This window comes from Carassius gibelio, chromosome B22 (assembly GCF_023724105.1).
Source record: "Carassius gibelio isolate Cgi1373 ecotype wild population from Czech Republic chromosome B22, carGib1.2-hapl.c, whole genome shotgun sequence".
NCBI lineage: Eukaryota > Metazoa > Chordata > Actinopteri > Cypriniformes > Cyprinidae > Carassius > Carassius gibelio.
The window spans coordinates 10,479,039-10,502,369 of NC_068417.1; the positions used below are offsets into that span (position 1 = coordinate 10,479,039).

Consider the following 23,331-nt stretch of genomic DNA (forward strand, 5'->3'; position numbering starts at 1 on the left):
TTCTTCTAAGCTGGACGACCGTTTTCTAACTAGTCGGACACCTACACAGCCCCGGAGGCCTTTACCTTTTTTCCCGGACCTCCACCAGGAGGTTTCGAGGTCCTGGAAACAGCCGTTTTCAGCACGGATCACTAATGCTGCGGCCGCGGATTTCGCCACCGTTTCTGATATGGCGAACCACGGCTACACTATGATGCCCCCGGTGGAAGAGACTCTCGCCGAACACCTTGCGCCTAGTTCGGCCGCGGCATGGAAGTCTCGCCCCCTTCTTCCTTCGAAGGCGTGTCGAGTCACGTTTAGTTTGGTGGGTAAATCCTACATGGCGGCTGGTCAAGCGGCTGCTTCACTCCACTCTATGGCGGTCCTTCAGGCCTACCAAGCGGAGTTATTGAAGGAATTGGATGAAGGTGAGGGCATCACACCAGAGGCAGTGAAAGAACTTCGCAGAGCTACGGATTTGGCGCTACGTGCTACCAAACATACCGCTCGTGCAGTGGGCCGTACTATGGCCGGTTTGATTTCGGTTGAGCGCCACCTCTGGCTTAATCTCACCGATATTAAGGAGAAGGATAAATCTTTCCTTATGGATGCCCCTGTCTCCAGGGATGGGTTGTTCGGTGAGGCTGTCACGTCAGTAGTGGAGAAGTTCAGGGCAGCGAAACAGCAATCAGACGCTTTCCGCCAGCTGATTCCCCGCAGACCCAGGGAGGTTGAACGCCGACAAGCGCCCGCGCGTTCTCACTCAACCTCCTCTCACCGCCAGCGAGCAGTCTCTCGAGAGGAGCCCACACCTATGGCGCCTCCTCGTAAGGACTGGGGCCCTAGGGTTTTTCCTCCGGCGCACCAGCGTCAACGTAAAAGATTGAACCTGACCTCGACGGCAAAAGCCTCTCGTTCTCGGGTACCAAATAGCAGCTCCTGATCTTTTTGCTGCTTGCCAGGGACTGTGCCCTCCGCTAGAGAGCGCTGTCGGACCGCTTTCGCGCATCCTACACTCTCATTGCAGTCCCCATGCTCAAACATTGACTGTCTCGCCGCAAACAGCGCCTCGAGCAGCATTGGATCGAGCTGTAATGACAAACGCTCCCTCAGACACTCTGCGCAATTCTGCTTTCGGAGTTCGAGGGACGACTCAAGGACCCTACACAAACGGGAGGGAGCGGAAGTTTTGAAACCGCTAATATTGTTTCGGGCCGCGTGGGAACACTTGCCCGGCATTTCTCAATGGGTGTTACGCACGGTTTGTCACGGATACACCATTCAGTTTCGGAAAGGCCCGCCTCCTTTCTGCGGAATTCTTTCCACTACAGTGAAGTCTACGGAAATGGCGGTGCTGCGACAGGAAATGTCAGCTCTGCTGAGCAAAGGGGCTATAGAAGAAGTACACCCCTCTCAGATGGAGACAGGTTTTTACAGCAGTTATTTCGTGGTACCGAAAAAAGACGGCGGATTACGGCCCATTCTAGATTTACGCCGTCTGAATCTTGCACTCAGGCCGAGCAAATTCAAGATGTTGACTGTGAAATCTATTCTGTCTCAGATCCGACCAAACGATTGGTTTATTACGATCGATCTGAAGGATGCGTATTTCCATATTCAGATCGTCAAGAGACACAGGAAGTTCCTCAGATTCGCTTTAGAGGGCAAAGCGTATCAGTACCGCGTTCTTCCCTTTGGCTTGGCTTTAGCGCCCCGTACTTTCTCAAAATGCATGGACGCAGCTCTGGCCCCGTTGCAGCTCCAGGGCGTTCGTGTGTTGAATTATTTGGACGATTGGCTGGTGCTAGCGCAATCGCGGACTCAAGCACACTCTCACCGAGATCTTGTGCTGAATCATTTAAACAGCCTGGGCTTACGCACAAATTTCAAGAAAAGTGTTTTAACTCCCTCTCAACGGATAACTTTACTGGGAATAGATCTGGACTCTCGCGCGATGATAGCGAAGCTTTCTCTCCCGCGCGCTCAGTCGATTGCGTCATGCGTGCGGCACTTCAAAGCGGGTCGCACGGTGACCGTGAGATTGTGCCTCAGGCTCTTGGGTCTAATGGCAGCAGCATCCCCCGTGATTCGTCTGGGATTGCTTCAAATGCGCCCCTTTCAGTGGTGGACAAAAAGGCGGAATATTTCACCCCGTTGTCTTCCGCATCGCACGATTTCGGTGACACGGCGGTGTGTGATGTCGCTAAAATTTTGGATGTCAACCGAATTTCTCCTGTCAAGAGTTCGACTGGGAATATATGCTTTCCGAGAGACTGTCACGACGGACGCGTCTTTGACTGGTTGGGGAGCTGTGTGTCGAGGGCGACCATGGACAGCGGCTCAGCGTGGCTGGCACATAAACAGACTGGAATTACTGGCAGTTTTTCTGGCTCTCCAGTATTTCACGGATCTGCTGATCGGCCGTCATGTGCTGCTCAGATCAGACAACACAGCGGTTGTGTCTTATCTGAACCATCAAGGAGGATTGCACTCTCGCCCCCTGTGCAGGCTGGCGAGGCATGTTCTTCTGTGGTCTCGGGACAAATTTCTGTCGATCCGGGCCGTTCATGTCCCCGGACGATTGAATTTCGGAGCGGACTTGCTATCCAGACAGGCTCTGGAACAGGGAGAATGGCGATTACACCCCCAGACGGTGGATCTTTTATGGCGAATATTCGGCAAAACGACAGTGGATTTATTCGCGTCGAGCATGACTACGCATTGCCCGCTATGGTTCTCCCTACGCTCCCCATCACCCCTGGGCGTGGATGCGTTAGCTCACAGCTGGCCCAGGACCAGTCTGTATGCTTTTCCTCCGATTCGTTTGATCCCAGCGGTATTATGCAGAATACGGCGGGACAGAGTGGAACAGCTGCTGCTGGTGGCTCCGCGATGGCACACGCAGCCGTGGTTTGCGGATCTGATCAGTCTGCTAGCGTGCTCTCCGTGGAAGATTCCCCTCAGACAGGATTTGTTATCACAAGCACAGGGGCTGATTTGGCACCCGAGGCCAGATCTGTGGAAACTGTGGGCGTGGCCATTGAGCGGAGTGCATTAGTATGTCCCGGTCTTTCTGATGAAACCACTGAGACTATATTGAATTCTAGAGCAGCTTCTACGAGACGCTTATATGCTTTCAAGTGGAGACTGTTTACAGCCTGGTGTGGCAATCATAATGTGGATCCAGTTTACTGCCCAGTGGCTTCAGTGCTGGAGTTCCTCCAGGAGCGTTTTTCGGATGGTGTTACACCAGCCACTTTAAAGGTTTACGTGGCAGCCATTTCAGCTTACCACGAATACATAGGCGGTGCCTCTGTGGGGCGTCATCCACTAGTTTCTCGTTTCATACAGGGTGCGCGACGGCTGAGGCCTTTCCGCCCTGTGCGAGTTCCTTCATGGGATTTATCCATTGTGTTGCTAGGTTTATCAGGGCATCCGTTTGAGCCCTTGGAGACCGTATCGGATAAATTCCTGACACTGAAGACACTTCTTCTCATGGCTTTATCCTCCCTCAAGAGAGTTGGGGATTTACAGGCTCTTTCTGTTTCACCCTCATGCATGGAATTTGCACCGGGCTCTGTGAAGGTGCTGCTGCGGCCCAGGCCTAACTATGTTCCTAAGGTCGCATCTAACCCCTTTCGCTTTCAGCAAGTGGTCCTGGAAGCTTTTTCACCTGCTGAGGCTGGGTCAGGAGATCTAAGTCTTTGCCCTGTGAGAGCTTTAAAGACTTATGTGGATCGTACAGCCCCTTGGCGTGAATCTGACCAGCTGTTTGTCTGTTTTGGACATAAAAGTAAGGGCCATGCGGTTACAAAGCAGCGCATGTCCCATTGGCTGGTGGAGGCAATTTCTTTGGCCTATGAGGCGCGCGGACTCGCTTCGCCCTTAGGAATTAAGGCTCATTCCACTCGAGCTGTAGCTTCTTCTCAAGCTTTTCTCAGTGGATCTTCTATGGATGATATCTGTGCTGCGGTAGGATGGTCCTCACCGAGCATTTTTATCAAGTCCTACAGTCTGGATGTGAGGATGGCCCCTGGCTCCCGGGTTCTCTCCGCTTGAGCAGATGCTTCCTCGGATCTCAGTTATCAGGTACGTCAGGCGTTTTGGTATATCGTTCCCATACGTGGTGACGTCACCGCAGCATCGAAGTGACCTATGATAGGGAACATCTCGGTTACGTATGTAACCTTGGTTCCCTGAATAGGGAACGAGATGCTGCGGTTCTGGCCGTTCCGTACCTTGATAATTTCTTCATCTTCAGTCATGAAATCTGAGCGAAATGGCGCGCTGCACCCAGGTATATCATGCGTGCGCATGCGTAGGGTGGTGCTATGTGCCATTTGGCCAATAGGATTGGCGGGATGGTATAGGGCTTCAGACATTCGTCACACCGGAGGTGTTCCCATACGTGGTGACGTCACCGCAGCATCTCGTTCCCTATTCAGGGAACCAAGGTTACATACGTAACCGAGATGTTTTATATTCAGACATTCGGACTTCCGCGTTCAATAACTTTGTTAATATGCACTTGAAAAAGACACTTTCGGTCAAGTATCATTACCGACCATGATGAGTACATATCAGAACACATTTTTATGTCGAACTCGACGTTTTAAAGACGCTGATAAACACGCTTACCTCTATGGAGTGTCTGACGTCATCGCCTATCTGAGGGACTATCTACAAATTACGTGTTTCTATTAAAAATAAATAAAAACACAACTGTTTTTATTTATTTGCCTGCAAATGAATAAGAACTGTGTTGATTTGTTGGTTTTAACAATGATATGATTTATTTCAATAGGTTTTGAAAGCATGGGTCAACTTCTCTGAAGCAAGTTGGAACATCGAGTCTGGACACTACAGAACATACTAAAGCCCATCTCTTGCTGTTTTATTCACCTCTGTTTTTCTGATTTTAAGTATGATAAAGACTTAACAGTGTAACAGTGTTCTCCAGGTGTTGAATGAAAATGCAAAAAGGCTGAACTCTTTTATGTTTTTCTGTTTTATGACATCTTTGTTTAACATTAAACTCACAATTCATGTGCATTGATTGATGTTTACATTCCTGCAGAAATGTCACTTTGCATGGTACTGAATCCATAAGATTATTGACAAGTACTCAGAAATCATGACAGCAAACACGATGTTGATTTTGGATGAACATTTCTAAAACTATGGCAAAACTTTCCTCAAGATGGTTTATAAGAAATTGTGCTTCACATATATATTAAATTTGTACCATCAATGTTTTTATGGGTTTCCACAATGACTTTTCCACAATCCACTTCAACAGCTTTTGAAAGAAGGAACCTAGTGCTACGTTGCAAAATATTTATTTGACTCTCAATTACATACATTAAGTCTTTAATGTACAAGTATTTAATATAGATGTTCAAAAAGTACAGTACCATCACTGTATTCAGTTTCTCTATTTACACACCTTCAGTTCAATAACTTTTTAAAGGAGTCTCAAAACAAAACAAGCTGCTAAATAATTATCTGACCCTCTTCGTCATATCAGGAGTACTGAAAGTACAATTATTTGCTCTAAAAGATACATTTGCAGCGTCCCTGTATTATACTGTATGTTTTTCTTCATAGAGACACCCCCTTCAGTTCAATAACTTTTTTATTTTTTATTAAATAAATTCAATGCAGACAGACTGAAGTAGTCTTTGGTTCTTTTAATTGTGATGATTTTGGCTCACATTTAACAAACACCCACCAATTCACTATCTTAACAAATTAGAATACTTCATAAGTACACATTTTTAGTGAATTGTTTGCTTTCTGGAAAGTATGTTCATTTACTGTACATGTACTTAAATACTTAGTAGGGGCTCCTTTTGCTTTAATTACTGCCTCAATTGGCGGGGCATGGAGGTGATCAGTTTTTGGCACTGCTGGGGTGGTATGGAAGCCCAGGTTTCTTTGACAGTGGCCTTCAGCTCATTTGCAATTTTTGGTCTCTTGTTTCTCATCTTCCTCTTGACAATAGCCCATAGATTCTCTATATGGTTCAGGTCTGGTGAGTTTGCTGGCCAGTCAAGCACACCAACACCATTGTCATTTAACCAACTTTTGGTGCTTTTGACAGTGCAGGCAGGGGCCAAAAATGATTGTGTATCCTAGTGAACCAAACTGAGAGACCATTTTGAAGGCTCAGGAAACCTTTCCAGGTGTTTTGAGTTGATTAACTGATTAGCATGTCACCATATTCTAATTTGTTGAGATGAAACAAGACCAAACAATGCAGATGAGGTGAAGGCCACTGCCAAAGAAACCTGGGCTTCCATATCACCTCAGCAGTGCCACAAACTATTCACCTCCATGCCACACCGAACTGAGGCAGAAATTAAAGCAAAAGGAACCGCTCCCAAATATTGAGTACATGTACAGTAAATGAACATACTTGTTGTACTAATTTATTATTATTATTATTATTGGTCCTATTAAGAATTCTAATTTGTAAAGCTAGTGAATTGGTGGGTATTTGTAAAATGTGAGCCCAAATCATCACAATTAAAAGATCCAAATAATTAAACTACTTTTATTTTATTTATAAATGTAATTAATACACAAGTTTCACAATTTGAGTTGAATTACTGAAATAAATGGACTTTTCCACGACATTCTAATTATTGAGATGCACCTGAATGTTGTGCCTTTAGAGAGACACCTTCCAGTTCAATAACTTTCTACAAGAGGCTTTACAAAGATGGTTACAAATTCTTGAAATACAAGTATTGGTCACAAAACATACATTTACAGCATACCTGTTTCTTCATAGACACACCATAACTTCAATTCCAGTTCAATACCTTTCCAAAGAGTTACACCACAAGCTGCTAAATAATTATGTGACAATCTTCAACATATCAGAAGTCAGGAAATACAAGTATTGGCCATAAAATATACATTTGTAGCATCCCTGTGTTGCTTCATAGACACACCATAACTTCACTTCCAGTACAATATCTTTTTCAAAGAGGCTCACACGGTTACAAAACAAACTGCTAAATAATTATGTGACAATCTTCAACATATAAGAATCAGGAAATACAAGTATTGGCCATAAAACATACATTTGTAGCATCCCTGTGTTGCTTCATAGACACACCATAACTTCACTTCCAGTAAAATATCTTTTTCAAAGAGGCTCACACGGTTATAAACAAGCTGCTAAATAATTATGTGACAATCTTCAACATATCAGAAGTCAGGAAATACAAGTATTGGCCATAAAATATACATTTGCAGAATCCCTTTGTTTCTTCATAGACACACCATAACTTCAATTCCAGTTCAATACCTTTCCAAAGAGGCTCACACGGTTACACCACAAGCTGCTAAATAATTATGTGACAATCTTCAACTTATCAGAAGTCTTGAAATACAAGTATTGGCCATAAAACCTACATTTGCAGCATACCTGTGATTCTTCATAGAGACACCATCAATTCACTTCCAGTTCAATACCTTGTTAAAAGAGACTCAAACCATTACAAAACAAGCTGCTACATAATTATGTGACCCTCTTCAACATATCAGAAGTCAGGAAATACAAGTATTGGCCATAAAACACACATTTTCAGCTTCCTTGTGTTTCTTCATAGACACACCATAACTTCACTTCCAGTATAATACCTTTTTAAAAGAGGCTCACACTGTTACAAAACAAGCTGCTACATAATGATGTGGTGATCTGGTGACTGTGGAGGCCATTACAGTTACGTGAACTTATTTTCATGTTCAATAAACCAGTATGAGATAATTTGAGCTTTGTGACGTGAAAATCCTAGTAGATCCACTTTTTTTTTTTAAATACTCAGACCAGCCCATCTATCACCAACAACCATTCCACGTTCAAAATCACTTAAATCCCCTTTCTTCTTCATTCTGATGCTCGGTTTGAACTTCAGCAAGTCGTCTTCACCTCATCTAGATTCCTAAATCTATTGAGTTGCTGCCATGTGATTGGCTGATTAGCAATTTGTGTTACCATGCAATTGAACAGTTGTACCCAATAGAGTGGCCTGTATATGTACTGAATGTGTGTGCTGTCTTGCATGGAGATTATGTGCCACTACTGGAAAAGGTTGGCCATAGACATTTTGCTGGCATCAGGTATAAAGCACTTTGAACAAACAGTTTATTTCCATGTTAAACACACAGAGATTAATTATAATCCTATCTACCTTCTAATAATTGCAGTGTCAAAACAGGTGTTTTGCTCTGTATGTGGGAAATCAGAAAAAGGCCAAACAGAGGAGCAAAGCACCAGGGTATTCACTATGCCATTTCTGCCTGTTGACTTCATATGTAAATTGAAAACAAGCGTTTTTTGGTAAGCTCTTATAGGAGCTTATGCTGAAAGTGTGTTTAAACAGCAATAAAGGTGTCTTGCGTATTCGATATGTTATGGAATTACTTTTGTAGTGTTTGGTTTATGTTTGATATTAGTCTTTTGGTGTACTCAAGGATTACTCATTTATATTATTTATATTCTTCAGTTGACACATAAAAGGTACATTTTCTTATCATTAAGTAATGTTTCAACAGGATGTAGGAAAAGAAACCACAGTTGCATCTGTATTTTTAACTGAGCTTATCTGTATCACCTCATTGTCATGTCATATCAACCCTGCGCTGACCTTTACGGGTGGGGGGGGGGGGGGTGGAATTGTTGACTTAGTAGGACATAAGATATAAAAACATTTTACATGTACCAATCAGACAAAAATTGTGTGGTGTATTCAGATGATGTAACCCCGAGTCTGTTTTCCTGTTCCTTTTATTTTAATATTTCATTCTTATCAATTATAATTATTACTTATGATTCAGGTAAACCGGAACCGGGAACACTTCCCATAACACCCAATGTATTTGCTACATTGGTAGAACAATGGCATCTATGCTAATCTTAGTCAGTTTATCTCTTATTCCGAGGTCACCATAGCCACCAGATCCAGTCTGTATCCAAGTCAGAGGGTCACTGCAGCCACCCGGATCCAAAACGTATCCAGACCAGATGGTGGATCAGCACCTAGAAAGGACCTCTACAGCCCTGAAAGACAGCGGAGACCAGGACAACTACAGCCCCAACTGATACAGATCCCCTGTAAAGACCCTGTCTCAGAGGACCACCAGGACAAGACCACAGGAAACAGATGATTCTTCTTCCAATCTGGCTTTGCTGCAACCTGACATTGAACTGCTGGTTTTGTCTGGTCAGATGAGAACTGGCCCCCCGACTGAGCCTGGTCTCTCCCAAGGTCTTTTCTCCATTCTGTCACCGATGGAGGTTTGGTTCCTTGCCACTGTCGCCTCTGGCTTGCTTAGTTGGGGACACTTCATTTAAAGCAATATCGTTGACTTGATTGCAAATGATTGCACAGATACTATTTAAACTGAACTGAGATGATGACATCACTGAATAAAAATTAAAAAAAACATCACTGTCTGGGCCAACCAGAAACCGTGGATGACAGGTGAAGTCTACAGACTCCTGAAGACATGGAACACTGCCTTCAGAGCAGGAGATGAGGTGGGCTTGAGAACAGCCAGAGCACAACCTGTCCTGCGGCATCAGAGAGGCTAAGAGACAGTACTCCAGGAAGTAAGCCCATCAATTCAGTGACAGCAGAGACACTCAGAGCCTGTGGCAGGGGATACAGACCATTATGGTCTACAAGCCCCCACCACAGACCTGTGACAACAACACCTCTCTGCTGAATGAGCTGAACACCTTCTTCCCTCGCTTTGAGCAACAAAACAGCACCACTGCACAGAAGACTCCACCTCCTCCCGGTGACCAGGTGATAACGCAGACCCCAGACAACACGAGGAAATCCTTCAGCAGGATCAACGCACGCAAAGCTCCGGGTCCAGACAACATTCCTGGGCATGTACTGAGAGACTGTGCAGCAGAACTCACTGATGTCTTCACAGACATTTTCAACATCTCACTTAGTCAGGCTGTTGTTCCCACATGCTTCAAAATTACCATCCTTAATTCCAGTCATGAAGAAGCCATCTCCATCCTGCTTCAATGACTACCATCCTGTTGCACTTACTCCCATCCTCATGAAGTGCTTTGAAAGGCTAGTCATGCACCACATCAAGTCTGCCCTCCCCCCTCCCTGGACCCTTTCAGGGTTGCATATCGGTCCAACCTGTCTACCGATAATGCCATCGTCACTGAGTCCACTCAGCACTCACACATATAGACAAAAAGGACTCATACGTCAGAATGCTGTTCATAAACTTCAGTTCAGCTTTCATCACAATCATCCCTCAACAGCTCATTTACAGTACAAACTGGTCCAGCTTGGGCTTAACACTTTGCGGTGCAACTGTCTGTTGGACTTTCTGACTGGAAGGCCTCAGGCAGTACGGGTCGGCAGTAACACATCCAGCACCATCACACTAAATACTGGGGCCCCCAAGGATGTGTGCTGAGCCCCCTCCTCTTCAAGCTGCTGACCCACGACTGCATACCATCACACAACTACAACCTCTTTATTAAATTTGCAGATGACACGACTGTGGTGGGTCCCATTAGCAAGAAAGATGAGACAAACTTCAGGAGCGAGGTGAACCGCCTTTCCGGGTGGTGCAGTGACAAAATCTCTCTCTGAATGTGGAGAAGACAAAGGAGATTGTTGTTGACTTCAGGAGAGCACACACTCAGCATGTTCCTCTGACCATCAATGGTGTGACTGTGGAGAGAGTGAGCAGCACCAAGTTCCCGGGTGTGCACATCACAGAGGACCTCTCCTGGACTGAAAACACAGAAGCACTGGCCAAGAAATCACAGCAGCGTCTCTACTTCCTCTGCAAACTGAGAAGAGCCAGAGCCCCACCCCCGATCATGTACACCTTCTACAGAGGCACCATCGAGACCATCCTGTCGAGCTGCATCACTGTGTGGTATGGCGCCTGCAACGCGTCCTGCTGAAAGACTCTGCAACGCAAGTGAGAGCAGCTGAGAAGTTCATTGGTGTCTCTCTCCCCTCCATCCCCTCTCTCCCCTCCATATATATATATATATATATACAGTCTTGTTCAAAATAATAGCAGTACAATGTGACTAACCAGAATAATCAAGGTTTTTAGTATATTTTTTATTGCTACGTGGCAAACAAGTTACCAGTAGGTTCAGTAGATTGTCAGAAAACAAACAAGACCCAGCATTCATGATATGCACGCTCTTAAGGCTGTGCAATTGGGCAATTAGTTGAAAGGGGTGTGTTCAAAAAAATAGCAGTGTCTACCTTTGACTGTACAAACTCAAAACTATTTTGTACAAACATTTTTTTTTTTCTGGGATTTAGCAATCCTGTGAATCACTAAACTAATATTTAGTTGTATGACCACAGTTTTTTAAAACTGCTTGACATCTGTGTGGCATGGAGTCAACCAACTTGTGGCACCTCTCAGCTGTTATTCCACTCCATGATTCTTTAACAACATTCCACAATTCATTCACATTTCTTGGTTTTGCTTCAGAAACAGCATTTTTGATATCACCCCACAAGTTCTCAATTGGATTAAGGTCTGGAGATTGGGCTGGCCACTCCATAACATTAATTTTGTTGGTTTGGAACCAAGACTTTGCCCGTTTACTAGTGTGTTTTGGGTCATTGTCTTGTTGAAACAACCATTTCAAGGGCATGTCCTCTTCAGCATAGGGCAACATGACCTCTTCAAGTATTTTAACATATGCAAACTGATCCATGATCCCTGGTATGCGATAAATAGGCCCAACACCATAGTAGGAGAAACATGCCCATATCATGATGCTTGCACCTCCATGCTTCACTGTCTTCACTGTGTACTGTGGCTTGAATTCAGAGTTTGGGGGTCGTCTCACAAACTGCCTGTGGCCCTTGGACCCAAAAAGAACAATTTTACTCTCATCAGTCCACAAAATGTTCCTCCATTTCTCTTTAGGCCAGTTGATGTGTTCTTTGGCAAATTGTAACCTCTTCTGCACATGCCTTTTTTTAACAGAGGGACTTTGCGGGGGATTCTTGAAAATAGATTAGCTTCACACAGATGTCTTCTAACTGTCACAGTACTTACAGGTAACTCCAGACTGTCTTTGATCATCCTGGCGGTGATCATTGGCTGAGCCTTTGACATTCTGGTTATTCTTCTATCCATTTTGATGGTTGTCTTCCGTTTTCTTCCACGTCTCTCTGGTTTTGCTCTCCATTTTAAGGCATTGGAGATCATTTTAGCTGAACAGCCTATCATTTTTTGCACCTCTTTATAGGTTTTCCCCTCTCTAATCAACTTTTTAATCAAAGTACGCTGTTCTTCTGAACAATGTCTTGAACGACCCATTTTCCTCAGCTTTCAAATGCATGTTCAACAAGTGTTGGCTTCATCCTTAAATAGGGGCCACCTGATTCACACCTGTTTCTTCACAAAATTGATGACCTCAGTGATTGAATGCCACACTGCTATTTTTTTGAACACACCCCTTTCAACTAATTCAACTAATTGCCCAATTGCACAGCCTTAAGAGCGTGCATATCATGAATGCTGGGTCTCATTTGTTTTCTGAGAATCTACTGAACCTACTGGTAACTTGTTTGCCACGTAGCAATAAAAAAATATACGAAAAACCTTGATTATTCTGGTTAGTCACATTGTACTGCTATTATTTTGAACAATACTGTATATATATATATATATATATATATATATATATATATATATATATATTTATTTATGCATAGCTTCTTTTCAAAGTCAACTAAGTGTAATACATAAGCCAATCCCCATGGTATAGTGTGCCCTTTGGAGTGTGCTTAATAACAAAGTGATTTGGGGTTAACTTGGGCAAATACAGCAAAATTTTGGAAATGTTAAGGTAGAGGTAGCATCAGGACCATGGACAATGGCATAAAATAAAACATAGACTAGTTTTCCTTTAAATTAAAAAAATGTCTAGTTTGTTTCAGGTTTAATGCTTAGTACAATATTCTGTATGGTTTATACATATATATATATATATATATATATATATATATATATATATATATATATATATATATATATATATATATATATATATATATATATACATACACACATGGTATATATTACATGGATGTTGTAATGTATCTTTTAGAGCAAATACTTGTAATTTCAAGACTTTTGATATGATGTAGAGCAGCACTTCTCGGATCCGGACCCGGAGAGAATTCAATTCGGACCCGCCTCCATTTCATATTTCAACAGCAGTAATTGTGTGTAAGGGATTAAAAGTCTGGATTTCCTACTTTATTAAACGCATGTCAAAATCATTTGTTTAGTGTTTTATGTCTTTTTGGAGATTTTCCGCAATTAAAGCAAAGGCGATATATTGAAAGTTTTCCGTGATTCAGTTGCCATGGCATCCAGTGAGTGTAAACGTTAATTTTGCCCCAATCCAGCACGAAGCCATTCTGTTTGATTTGTAATGAAACAGTTGGAGTTGTGAAGAGTGGAAACGTCAAACGGCATTATGAAACAAAACACGGTCATTTTGAACGACAATATCCACCATGTTACTTTTGTGGTGTTTTGTTAAGAAAAATTCAGACCCTTAAATTAATTGTTTTGCCACTTTTGCACGTTATTCATGTAGCTATTTTGAATGCAGCCACCTTATTTTTTTCCTAAAACGAATGTTAATTTGTAATACATGTTGATTAAAAACAAGTTTTGTAATGACCAATAGTTCCGGACCTTTCTCATTGTTGAAAATTCTGATTTGGACCTTTGAATGTAGACTTTGAGAACCCCTGATGTAGAGGGTCACATAATTATGTAGCAGCTTGTTTTGTAACTGTGTGAGCCTCTTAAAAAGTTATTGAACTGGAAGTGAGGGTAAGTGTCTCTATAAAGAAATACAGAGATGCTGTAAATGTATCATTAAGAGCAAATACTTGTTCTTTTAAGACTTTTGATATGATGAAGAAGATCAGATAAATATTTAGCAACTTGATTGGTAACAGTGATAGCCTTCTTTGGAAAGGTATTAAACTGGAAGTGATGTTATGGTGTGTCTATGAAGAAGCACAAGGATGCTGCAAATGTATGTTTTATGGCCAATACTTGTATTTCAGGACTTCTGATATGTTCTCCAAGGTCACATAATTATTTAGCAACTTGATTGGTAACAGTGTGAGCCTTCTTTGGAAAGGTATTCAGGTATTTGCATCAATGTCAATGTTTTTTAAAGTTATTGAACTGGAATTTGTGTCAATGGACAAGTGCATAGGTATTAGGGCTGCACGATTAATCGCATGCGATTGTCATGCGTGTCTCATCAGTAAAGATGGTTCTGTGATTAGCGGTAAATGTCCATCAGCTGCTTTCAAATGGAGCCGCACCTAATATACAGAGCCGTAGATCGTTGACAAGCTACGCAATATCGCGTTCATAACCGCATGCGATTAATCTGCGATTATGAACGTGATATTGCACAGCTTGTCAGTGAATTACGGCTTCCCATCACACTAGATGTGGACTGACATTGCTCAGAAGTCAGATGTTGGTTGAAAGTGAAAACCCAACCTCTGTTTAGTGTCAAACTCTAGCGTAAATACTCCAAAAACATGACAATCTTCACTTATTATAAACAAGAGTTATTTCTGTCATAAATGTAAAAAAGTTCTTATTGAGATTAACAGAGATGTTGATGGTTTATTGAAAATTATAGTTTAGTTTGATGTCACCATTATGCTGATCAGTACTTAGGAAGTATTAGTCTTTTCAGTGTTAGCGTTCATTTAGCTGCTGTAATTATATCTGTTACAGCAAAAACATTGAGAAAAAGATGTCATTAGATAATGTTGGTTACTGGCTGATATTAAAGATGTCTTAATGTAACAATCTGATCAACTTATTTTACCAGGAGTCTGTTCTACGCTATTAATTTAATATTAGTGACTATAGCAGATGTGTTGCAATACACAGGGTCCTGACAATTTATGTTATTTTATTTTTATCTGATCTTTTTAAACTACATTGTTTTAGAATCACTTCAAACCATAGGATGCTTAGACATACAGAGACCTTAATAATTAGTGTAAGAATCTCAACAATGGTGACATGCTTCATGCCGCAATGCATTCTGGGTGCTATGGATGAGTTTTGCATGATGTACCCAGAATACATTGCAGCATAAAGCATGTCACCATTGCTGAGATTCATACACTGAATCTTGATGTTTGTGTGACAAATTTTTTTTTAAAATTTTTGAAATTATCTGCTTTAAACTCAACTGGGTGTCAGGCTGTTGACCATTGTGTCACTTTAATAAATAATACTTAACTAACACCACACAGTAGCTTGGGTGAAAACAAGTAATCAGACTTATCAATCATCAGCAAGCGAACAGCACCATTGAACCACATATTCGTTTGCTGTTTTAGCCACAATAAAGATGACAGCAGCTAAAAAACAACACCGACAAGTCAAGTGTCAAATTGCACAACTAAAGCCAACACTTACCAGCATTATGGTGACATCAAACCAAGCTATTACTTTTAAACAGACATCAACATCCACATCTAAACATCCACTTAAATCTTAATTAGAATGTTATGGAATAATGTTCTAATAATGTTATTGATAAACATTTGTAGAATGTTTTTAGAGAACGTTATCCTATCTTTTGAGAGAACGTTCTGGGAACAAAAATAAAACTACCCGCTAAAAACATTGTTAGAACAATCCATGGGAATGTTCTTAGAACATTTTAGAACAAAGAAAATTCTAGCTGGGAAGTGCCGCTCCATTTGAAACCAGGTGGTGGACATTTACTGCTAATCACAGAACCGGCTTTACTGACAAAGACACGCATGACAATCGCATGCGATTAATCGTGCAGCCCTAATAGGTATGGATCTTTTTCAATGTCTACACTACATACATCTACAATATAAGACTGGATTTATGTTAACTTGGGTCACATAAACATATAGCTACTTTAGCATGTTCCCTTCTTTCAAAAGCTGTTGAAGTGGGTGACTTGTCATTGAGGAATCCCATAAAAACAGTGATGGTCAAATTAAATATGTGAAGCACAAATTCTTTATAATCCATCTTGAAAAAAGTTTTGCCATAGTTTTTGAAATGTTCACCCAAAATCAACATTGTGTTTGCTGTCATGATTTCTGAATACTTGTCAATAATCTGATGGATTCAATACCAGGCAAAGTAAAATTTTTGCAGGATTGCAGACATTAATCAATGCACATGAATTGTGAGAGTTTAATGTTAAACAAAGATTTCATAAAACAGAAAAACATCAAAGAGTTCAGCCATTTTTTCCAATCAACACCTGGAGAACACTGTTACGTCTTTATTATACTTAAAATCAGAAAAAAACAACAAAGGTGAATAAAATGCAAGACACGGCTGTAGTATGTTCTGTATGATCCAGACAAGATGTTCCAACTTGCTTCGGAGAAGTTGACCCATGCTTTTAAAACCTATTAAAAGAAATCATATGTCATTGTTAAAACCAACACATCAACACAGTTCATGTTCATTTTGAGGTAAATAAATATATAAAAATGTTGTTTTAACTATGCCATTAACTATGTTCAGGAGATTACACTTGATTTTCCACTTGTCTGAATTGTTAAATTATACAATAAATTATACTTTATGTACGTTTATTATTTTTTAATTCTTAAACATATCTTCAAACACCATCTGTATAATGCAATTTCTATTGTTGCTCAAGGAAAACCTATAGCATTAGAAGACATCATGTAAGTGATATTTGCTGGCACATTTGTGGTTGGCTCAAAAATTATTGTCTGTTCGCACACAATGAAAAAAAAAAAACATCGAACTTTTTAGACGGTCCCTAACGAATATCCAGCACTACGTTGGACATTCAGCGGACATTCGCTTCTAAATATGCCATAAAAACAATATTTGGCCATTTTGATCGATTTTGAAACCATTCTGTTTGGTTCACAATGCTGTCGCTGATCAGAATATGCCAAGAAAAACTTTCTTGCACATATAATTTGAAAGTTATTGAACGCGGAAATGTGGGAAAAGTGGCGAATGTGCGAATATAAAACCAACTTTACCCAAGTACAAAAACATTACATAGGCTACTGACTGAAACACTTAGCCTATTGTGTCGCATTTCTTCGAAATCTCGCTACATTGTATAACAGTAATTAAAGACTGGTCTGTTATAGGCTTGCTATATCTAACTCTTCATCGTGCAGGTTTAGAATTGAGAAAGTTGTCTTACCGTCGGTGCGTTTATGTCAGATTTCGTCTCCGAACATGCCTCAATAATGGCTCTTCTCTGCGAAGTGAAAGTGCATGTTTTTCCGCCTCTCGTAGGAGGAGTGAAAAATAGCATAAAAGCTATCGAACTAAAAAAAAGCATGCTTCCTAACATACTAGCCTACTACTTTCTATTTACATTGAATAACTTGAGTAGACCCGGTGTTACGGTTTAACTGGTTACCGTGTTATCTGGTGACCAACTTCCTGTTTAGGTCTCCGATGCAGCTGTGCTGGAACGACGGCAGCAGATTCGCCGATTCTGAAAGCACAAACTGACGTGATATTAAGTGTCTAATAAACGCACACTTGCTCATTGCATGATTTTGATATTCTTGCAGAGATAATAAGTTATAGGTATGATCGCCCGTAGCGGCTGAAGTAAGTAGGATAAACAAAAAAATAAAATACAGTAAATCAGTGTTGGCACGGGTTTCGAACACGCGCTAAAATACGACGCGCTGCAAGACGACACTCACGAACCACCGAGCCACCGATCTTCACATAAACAGCTCCAGATCTCTGGATTCAACACAGGACTCTCGGCGTCACATCGTGAAACGGGCTGAATCAAGGAACTGTGACCGTGTTAACTTGTGACCTCTGTTTGCAAGCCAAAATCCAATTTTACTGTTGCTATAAGTTAACAATTCCAGCCAAAGCGCTTTTAATGCTGCTAAATGATTTGATACGATCTGAAAATTACTCATCGTCAACAATTACGAATCTCATTAATGTAAACATGCATAACAACAGCCCAACGTTTAAGTAGCTTCGTTCCATTGGTTCATTGGCAAAACACATTCTTACAGTGGCAGGCGGCCCACATACACTTCTTGGCTATGAACTGCAAAACTAGATGTACAGAATGCATCATTTCACTTTGAGGAACAATATTTAATAATAATAGGATGCACTACTTTGCTGTAAAGTGTAATTTACTTTGTTTAAATAACTTTGCAACATATTTTTCTGCTTGAATGGTTGTGATTGTATGCATCTGAATTGAAATCAACTAGACACAAAGCACAATTGACTACATAAAATTGTCATTACAGACTTACATGCAAAGACCATCAAAGTTTTGATTGAACCCAAATGGCCATTTCCGTTACAACCATTAGCTCGTGAAAATGTTCTGTATTGTTTTTATTCAGGTTTTTCAGCAGCATTTAGATAATATAATAAATAATATTTCACATAATCTTTATTAAACAAATTAGATGATAAACAAGTTAACACAGGCACATTGTCTTTAAAGTGCAACATGCATTCTTCACAGATTAATATCACATGTGACCTATGGTTTCACTGGAACTGTGTTGGTCAGCCTCCTATTGAGGAAGATTTGATTTGTCCTGCTTGTGTTTAAGTGTGTGTGTGGTAAAGCAGTGAAAAGTCCTCTAGAAGTGTTACATGAATTTGTTTTTTTACCTTTATACAAAACTGATTGTGTCAAAGCAGCTTTACAGTGTCAACAGGAAAATGGAGAACAACAGTCATTTTTCAGCTAAAGTCAGTTAATTGATTTAATGATGGCATCGTCAAACCAATGAGCTTAGTGATTGTGAACCATTGAAATGAACCACTTCTGTGTACACCGTCTTTTGTAGCATGATTGATTTGAGCATTAACATTTCTTTAATTAATTTTTTCTTTGTATTTTTGACAAATGTCTAGTACACCAAGATAAATTCCTTGTACCTGTAAATCCATTGTATCTTACAATTAAAGGGATTGTGATGGTGAAAAATAACTTGTGGAGCATTGAAAGATTTTGGAAATTTGTTCTTTTACATATTTTGACATTGTGGCTGAGAGGTTGCATGGGAACAATGTCCCATCAGATATGGATCCATTTGTAAATCCTGATTTTTACTAGTAGTGTTTTTGACACTCTTTAAAAGTTGTCATTTAGTAACACTTTAAATTTTGTCTTGGATAGATGACAGATATATATCTTTTTTTTATATATTGTAAAACAAGAAGTGTATGTGGGCCGCCTGCCACTGTAAGAATGTGTTTTGCCAATGAACCAATGAAACTAAGCTACTTAAACGTTGGGCTGTTGTTATGCATGTTTACATTAATGAGATTCGTAATTGTTGACGATGAGTAATTTTCAGATCGTATCAAATCATTTAGCAGCATTAAAAGCGCTTTGGCTGGAATTGTTAACTTATAGCAACAGTAAAATTGGATTTTGGCTTGCAAACAGAGGTCACAAGTTAACACGGTCACAGTTCCTTGATTCAAGCCGTTTCAAAATGTGACGCCGAGAGTCCTGTGTTGAATCCAGAGATCTGGAGCTGCTTATGTGAAGATCGGTGGCTCGGTGGTTCGTGAGTGTCGTCTCGCAGCGCGTTGTCTTTTAGCGCGTGTTCGAAACCCGTGCCAGCACAGATTTACTTTATTTTATTTGTTGTTTATCCTACTTACTTCAGCCGCTACGGGTGATCATACATATAACTTGTTATCTCTGCAAGAATATCAAAATCATACAAGGAGCAAGTCTGCGTTTATTAGACACTTAATATCACGTCAGTTTGTGCTTTCAGAATCGGCGAATCTGCCGCCGTCGTTCCAGCACATCTGCATCGGAGACCTAAACAGGAAGTTGGTCACCAGATAACACGGTAACCAGTTGCCCAGTTAAACCGTAACACCGGCTGCAGCCTGCAGATCGCCCCACACCTATTCTGATTGGTTCAATCGTCTTTCATAGACATGATAGGAAATGTGTGCGTAGTTGGTGTAGGACGGAGAATGCTGTTTAAAAAGCTAAAAACACTGTACAGTTTTACAAAGCCTTCATTATGATGCAGTTGTTTATTGTTAACTTGACTCAATATGTCTGATTTATTGAATCACGAGATGTTAGCGGCTGCAAGTGTAATCTTCTAGACCATTCGAATTCAGAAAAGAATTAGGGACATTCTAAAAAAAACACTTAATGTGAAAGTACATGGCTTTATGCATTAAAACAGTGTTTTAAAAAGACAAAACTCAGTAAACAAATTATTAATAAAGCATTCTATTCACAGACAAGCAGATATGAGCACAGAATACAAACACAACGTTTAGTTTAAGCATTTTCCTCCCATAACCTGCTTGTCTGTGAATATAATGCATTATAAATTATGTGTTTACTGAGTTTAGTCTTTTAAAAAACACAATTTTAATGTATTAAGCCACATTAAGCGTAGAATGTCCCGAATCATTCCTGCTGATTGAAAAGAATCAGTTCAATAATATTTACAAAATGGTTTCGGAGAAAATACCAATTTTATATAAATAGATGATCATTTTTTAAGTTTATCTCAATATCTGACAGTGGCTGTGAGACAACTGCACTAAAATAAGAGCACAATGATCATGAAATTGTGTGTTAGTTACTATAGCACCAGATTACAGGTGTGTCCTTTCTGAATCATCACTGGACAGTAGAAATAAAAGTTTATCGATTTCTTCACTTAAAAATATTTTCCTGAAATAAAGGGGAGGAAAAAGTCTATGCTTTACAATGTAGTAAAGATAATGAAAGTTTCATAAAAATTATTATTAATTGTCTTGTCATGTTATATAAATTAAAACAATACTGATACATCCAATACTGATACACCCTGCAGAAGCTGCACCGATCCATCTGTCAATCTCACGTTCCATCCTTCCCTCACTCGTGAACAAGACTCCAAGATACCTGAACTCCTCCACTTGAGGCAGGAACTCTCCACCAACCTGAAGTGGGCAATCCACCCTTTTCCGACTGAGAACCATGGCCTCGGACTTGGAGGTGCTGATTCTCATCCCAGCCGATTCACACTCGGCTGCAAACCGTCCCAGTGCACGCTGAAGGTCCTGGTCTGAGGAGGCCAACCGGACACTCTCCGGCCCTTGGCTGCGCCTAGAAATTCTGTCCATAAAAATTATGAACAGAACTGGTGACAAAGGGCAGCCCTGCCGGAGTCCAACATGCACTGCGAACAGTTCTCGATGACTTCAGCCCGGGTGATGGACGAGTGAACCTCCGAGTCCCCAGCCACTGCTTTCTCAACGGAACACAAGTCGGTGGGATTGAGGAGATCCTCGAAGTATTCCTTCCACCGCCCGACGATATCCCCAGTTGAGGTCAACAGGTGCCCATCTCTACTGTAAACAGTGTTGGTAGGGCACTGCTTCCCCCTCCTGAGGCGTCGAACAGTTTGCCAGAATCTCTTTGAGGCCAACCGATAGTCTTTCTCCATGGCCTCACCGAACTCCTCCCAGGCCCGAGTTTTTGCCTCCACGACTACCGGACTACTTGGCCTGCCGGTACCTGTCAGCTGCCTCCGGAGTCCCACAAGCCATCCAGGCTCGATAGGACTCCTTCTTAAGCTTGACAGCATCCCTTATTTCCGGTGTCCACCACCGGATTCGGGGATTGCCGCCTCGACAGGCACCGGAGACCTTACGGCCACAGCTCCGAGCAGCCGCAGCGACAATGGAGGTGCAGAACATGGTCCACTCGGACTCAATATCTCCAGACTCCCTCGGGATCCGGTCGAAGCTCTGCCGGAGCTGGGAGTTGAAGATCTCTCTGACAGGGGGCTCGGCCAAACGTTCCCAACAGACCCTCACAGTACGTTGGAGTCTGTCCAGCTTCCTCCCCCGCCATCGGATCCAACTCACCACCAGGTGGTGATCAGTTGACAGCTCCGCCCCTCTCTTCTCTTCTCTCCTTGTCATACAAACATACAAATGGAACAATGATATCACTTTCATTTGTTTATTATTCTTAAAAGTAATGTAAATTATGTTTGCAACAGTAGTGTTTTTTGCTGATGGTTTATGGGATGGCCTGGGTCCCAGCCTGAAATCGGGCCAAAGCGGGCCAGCTGGGGCTAGAGGAGGGGTTATGAACAAAGGCGGAGTTTCTCTGCGTCTGGAGAGCATCAGTGCTGTAGATCATTACAGAAAGATAACAGCTTTAACGCCGGTATTAAAGAATTTTTAAAAATAAGTTGAGCTCAAAACTGAAATAATTAGATCCAATGTGGATTATAATCAGCATACAAGGCAGAAATATTTATAAGTGATGCAAAAGACACACTGGGCATTAACGTTACCATAATAAACATGGTAAATATGACCACTGGTGAAATCAGATGGCAGTTTTTTATTCTCTATCACAATTGTGTTTTTATTTAGTAACATATTTTATCTGTCGTCTTGTCTTTGAGTTTAGCTCCACGTAGCCTATGTCATCAAAATATAATAATGATTTTTGTTGGGGACTTTTTATAAAAATATAGAAATGTGATGTAGGCAATATAGGCTACTGCAAATGAACAGAAACAGACTCGACAGAATAAGCAGGCCGATAAATTAATTCATTATGATCAATGTATCACTTATTATAGTAGAGCATGAATGCTTTTGGATTTAAATATTTAACAAAGCATACAAACACACGGCCGCTTTAATCATGTTCGTTTTGTGATTGCGCTAGTTCCAGTGACTTATTAGGGCCAGAGCACCAGTGGTGCAAGGACCCTCTTGGTTTTTGCTCCGTTTATTTCTTATTATTTAATTGATAACTTCTCTTTGTCGGTGAAGTGACTGGGTTTTGTGACGTTGTTCCTGAGAGGCGTGTAAAAGGCGTGTTTTAGTGACGTGCAGCGGAGCTTCAGGCCCTGACTGTGGAAACCCTGCGCTATTCTGGCCTCGGTGCTTCTGGCCCGAGACTATTAGCCTCGTCCGGCCTGATTAAAGCACTGGCTCGCACTGCCCTGACAGTGGAAATGCGGCTATTGTGTCCCAGTCAGGTCCTGTCTTAATAATACTCAGTGTTTACAAAAACCTCCTCAGATGATGCGTGTTCTGGCCAGGGGCGCTGGACTGGGGGTAAAACCAGTACTGATTACCAGGGCCCCAAAGGAAGAAATGGCCCTTGAAAAGTCTGGAATATATATTTTCAAGGGGAGGGGGGCCCATTAGGACTGCCTATTCATAGGGCCCGGGATCTTGTGCAGCACCCCTGGTTCTGAC

General features: G+C 41.4%; 1 protein-coding gene across 1 annotated transcript in view; it reads right to left on the reverse strand.

The window, feature by feature from the left end:
- Positions 1–23,331, reverse strand: part of LOC127988154 (SLAM family member 9) — a 162,217-nt gene that overhangs the window by 116,663 nt on the left and 22,223 nt on the right. The window lies entirely within an intron of this gene.